Source organism: Elephantulus edwardii, unplaced genomic scaffold (genome assembly GCF_000299155.1).
Source record: "Elephantulus edwardii isolate Elephantulus edwardi_28Jun2011 unplaced genomic scaffold, EleEdw1.0 scaffold00040, whole genome shotgun sequence".
Taxonomy (NCBI): domain Eukaryota; kingdom Metazoa; phylum Chordata; class Mammalia; order Macroscelidea; family Macroscelididae; genus Elephantulus; species Elephantulus edwardii.
Genome location: NW_006399790.1, coordinates 19,838,156 through 19,843,291, shown reverse-complemented (window position 1 = coordinate 19,843,291; position 5,136 = coordinate 19,838,156).

Genomic DNA, 5,136 nt, shown 5'->3' with positions numbered 1-5,136 from the left:
TGTGTGTATATATATATATATATTTGTTGCTTTTATGTGCTGTTGAGTCATGCCAACTCACAGTTGATCCTCCTGTGGGTTTTCAGAGGCTATAAATTGCAAGGGAGGAGACTGCCCATCCTTCTCCCACAGAACTACTGGTGTGATGCTAATCACCTCCCTTTAGGTTGGCAGTAAAACTCATCACTTGGCCACTAGAGTAGAGAAATTTTTTTACACATAACTCACTAGCAACATTTCCTTTCCTGATCTATTTTATTTTCCCAATAGTGAGTAGGGGTAAAGGTAGTTCAGTTAGTTACAGATATTTAATCCTTTTATGGAAGGAGTGGCATCCACTTCTTAAAACAACATGCCTCTGGAAACTCTATGAACTTTGATAAATGTCAATAGTTATAGAAAGGCTTCAGGTCTTTTGTTCATAGGGTCGCTATGAGTTATGTTCAACTCTACAGCAATCAACAACAGCAATAATTCTTATATGTAGATTGAACTACATAATCTTGGCCTCATGATCTTTGTGTCTTTATATATAATTATATATGATATGCTTGGAAATGCTGACTTTTATAGAGTTAGAAAGGAAGGCAAGATTATTTCAGCTGGCTATTACTTAAAAATACTGAGTGATCAGTATTGTATGTGAATTTGCCTGTGAGCCAGTTTCTCCAGCTGAGCCCCCGAAAGATTTCGCTATGTAATTCTCCAGATCAATAGACTGGTTCCGATACATAAAAACTGATTCTAAACATGTGGTCAGCTTATGCTGTCAGTATTAGAACAGCATGGGGCTTTTGTTGACACTACATGTTCTCTGGCTTCACTTCAAACCTTTGGAGTCAAAATCTCTGGAGTTAGGGCCCAGAAAGCTGAATGTTTCATCTGTACCCCTATTTTGACAACTATCGCTCAATCTTTTGTGCATTCTTGCCTCTTTTGTAATGCCATCTTCTGTAACTTTGCCCGTGGAACTCCTATCCATCCTTCGTCTGACATACTTTGGACATGTTGTAAGGAGTGACAGGTCCTTGGAGAGGGACATCATGCTGGGTAGAGTAGAGGGACGGCACAGGAGGGGAAGACTATGAGGTGGGTTGATTCAGTGACGAGTAATCGGGATGGGTGTATCAGGGGCAGTGCGATTGGCACAGGATAGAGCAGGGTTTAGGGCTGTTGTAGATAGGGTCACTATGCGTCGCAAGCAACTAGACAGCACATAACAACAACAACAACTAGCTTATTTACAAAATTTGAATATATTATTTTCAAAACAGATTCTTTCAATTTCCCTCACCTCCCTCACCCATCAAATTGTACAACCCCATGATTAATCCCTTCTCCCCCTGCACATCCTCCATCTTATAATGCCCAGTTCAGATGGTGTTTCCTGTGTAAAGTCATTCTGATCTGTTTCCTTCACTTCCAAGAGATTAATTTCATTGGTTCTAGACTGGGAAACGTGAGAGCACTGGAACCTGAGTGGCAGAACCTGGAAGGCAGAGGCACCTGGTTGGGACATCTTGAATAGAAATGGAGGGATGTTTTGTCCCTATTTCCTCCATTTTGTTTTCTTTTCATTATCTCAGAGTTTTGCACTTGAGTTTGTAGCAAGGACAACCTAACAACAAATGGGCCTGATTGGTTAAACAGTGAATTCTAGCCCCATGGCAACCATGCTTGAGGAGGAGGCCTAGTGGTCACGTCAGGACAAGTGAGGAGGCGTCAAAAAAGGCAAAATGACTGCCCACTTGACAACAGCCACAAGGTTGAAGTGAGGAGAGAGAAAATTATTTTAAGGTCTTCATAAAAATACTTTCAGAACACTGATGAAATATACTACTTGCACTTGAATGTAGCATTTTTCAAATGTGTACACCCTTTATTTAATTTACTTGGGCACCATTTTTACCAGCAGCAGGGAGTGAAATATAGCAGATGTCATGTAAAGAACTGAGAATATATTTGGTAGTAAGTGAATGGAGACCATTAACCTGGTGATGAGTGACTATAGGAGACAGCCAGTTAATTTGAGACAGTCTGCTGAAGAAAAAGATTGGGGGCCTGTGGAACTCCTATCCTGTTATTAGATGCCTTCAAGTTAGTTCCAACTCAGCACACTTTGTGTAAAATAATGAAATGGTGCCTAGTCTTGTGCCATCTTCTTTTTCCTTTCCTTGTTCAACATTGTCCATTGTTAGTCACTGTGTCAATACATCTGGTTGGGAGTTTCCTTTTGCCCAGTTATGTGCTGTTTAAAGTCCTCTTCAGGTAAAAGATACATACTATTAGGACTAGACTTGACAATGCTAAGTTTAAGGACCATTTATTTTTCCTTCTAGATCACCTTTTTGGGACCCTTGACCTTCTCTTATAGACACACTTTTTCCTCTGGCATTTGAAGGACCCTATCAGGTAGGATCCTTTTAATCTCTCTTGCTGCTATAGGATTTGATTCTGCCATATTAAGTTTGGTTCAGATATGAGCAAGTCATTTCAACTTGAGCTTTTGAGACTTTCCTACCAATTTGGTTATGCTAAATTAAGTGCTTGGTATCCATAAATATTCTGGCTATCTCCCCAGCAGCAAAGGATGCAGAAAGGACTTTTTTTAAAAGGTCAAAAGCTGAAGAAAATAATGTTAGGGTGCCATAACACACGTTGATTTTAAATATCAGAGTGTTTACATATTTCAAAAGCCCGTTTAATGATCTATCTTATTTAAGGAAGCAAAAGCATCTAATTAATTAAAAGAACTTGAACTGTGCCCCAGGCGGCACCCCAGCCCCTAACACCAAGGCAACTAGAGAGGCCTTCACACCACGCAGAGATGGATGAACACAGTGCAACGTGGACAGTAGGCTTTTGGATCAGAATTTTTGTTGAAACAATTAGTTTCAGAGTTAGAAGATCATAAAGCCATGCCACACTGTGGGTTGCACCACGGACCTGGCCATAGCCAGAAGCCACCAGCTGAGCTGCTTCGGGATCAGTCTTGTAGGAGGAAGGCTGATGGATACTGGCTAAGTTCTCTTAAGCCCCACTAAGACCCAGTGTGTCTGTTGGAATTTGATGGAATTTTTCTGTGCCCCCACCTACCACCCATGATCGGGCTGGTCGGTAGAATCCTGACTGGGCTTTCTTTGACTCCACTAATTGCCTTGAAGAGCACCCAAGGGTGAGCCCACTGGTGGGAATTTGGCTGAGCTCTCTCGGGCCACACTGACTGCCCAGAAATGAGTGGGCCAGTGGGAATTTGACTGAACTTCTGTGAACACTGCAGACTGACCAGAGGAGAGAGGTTTGGTGGAAATTTGATTGAGTCTTCTTGCATCCCACTGGACTTAGGACCCTGCTTGGGCAGGGGTCGCTGCACGAAGACACCTGAGTAAGTGCTGCTGGGAAGGGACCACTGAGTGAAAACCACTGGGTAGGAGATAGACAGTTGGAATTTGAGTGGGACACCCAGACAGCTGAAGGCTGAGTGAGATCGCCGAAGTGGTTTATCCACTCTTGTCACACCACCCTGTGCCTGCCCCACCTGATTTGGCTCCACACCTGTACCTACATGTCCACTCAATTAACTTGTCTTTATTCCAGAGCATCTTGATCTGACTTACCTAAAAGAGGCTGCTCTCACAGGCACTGAACTGACCTTTCCTTCAGTCAGAAGTTCAGAGAAAAACACAAGTGGGTTCAGCTGCCCAACTGATTTCTAGAGCATTGTCTTCAGATCAAGATCATATCAATGTCTCAAAGAAAGCAAGCTATCCTACACACTACACAAGCACAAAGCAAGATGTCACCCCCAAAGAGTGACAGAGTATCACTGCATTTCCTGAAGCCAGAAAGTCTGATCGAACTTTCTGACACAGAATTTAAAAGAACAATGATTGAATATTTTCAATGGATGAAAGACAAACTTGAAGGATTACAGGATACTACAAGCAAAAACCAGGAGGAGCTAAAAAAAAAAATCTAGAACAATGCAAATAAAACAAATGAGGCATTAGCAGCACTGGAAAAACAAACCATGATCCAAAATATGAGTTCCAATGTTTCAGATGCTGTCAAAATGATGGAGGGACACATGAGCAGAGTTGAAGAGAAGGAACACAGAACCAGTGAAAGAGAAGGTAGAATTGTCAGCACTGATCTGCTAGAGCAAAAAGGAGACTCAAAAAGGAAGGAAAAAGAAGAAAATGTAAGAATAATGAGGGACACCATAAAGAGAAATAAGATGTGCATCATTGGAATCCCAGAACAGGAAAAAGCAAGTAAGGCACTGAAAAAGTTGTGGAAGAATTACTAGAAGGAAAACTTCCCAGGCATAATGAAGAATGAGAGAATATATATTCAAGAAACTGAGTAAACACCATATATAATAGACCCCAAAAGAAAAACACCAAGACATATCATAGTTACATTTGCCAGAACAAAAAATGAGAGAATCCTGAAATCAACAAGAGAGAAACGAAGAGTAACCTATAAGGGAAAGGAAATAAGATTAGTGCTGATTGCTCAGCAGAAACCATGCAGGCAAGAAGAGAGTGGAAGGACATATATCAAACACTCAAAGAACACAACGATCAACCAAAAATACTGTACCCAGAAAAATTATCTATCAACTATGAAGGAGAGATCAAGATATTCCCAGAAAAACAGAACCTAAGAGAATTTGTAAAAACAAGACAAGCACTGAAAGAAACACTGAGTGATGTCCTTCTTACAGAGGTACCACAGAAAGCAGCATGGACCAAAAAGTAACTAGCGACAACACCAAAATGAACTCAACAAAATGATAGTAATAAAGCATTGCTTTTCAATAATCACACTAAATGTGAATGGCTTGAATGCACCACTGAAGAGAAAAAGAGTAGCAGATTGGATAAAAACCCAAAATCCATCAATACACAGTCTACAAGAGTGTAACTAGTGTGACTAAAAATAAAGGGATGGGGAAAAAAAATATACATAGCAAATGGCAACCAGAAAAGATCAGGAGTAGTGGTATTAATCTCTGATAAATTTTAAAGCAAAAGCCTTCAGAAAGGACAAGGAAGGTCACTACATAATACTTAAAAGGGTTGATAGTACAAGAGGATATAACAATATTAAATATCTATGCACCAAATGAAA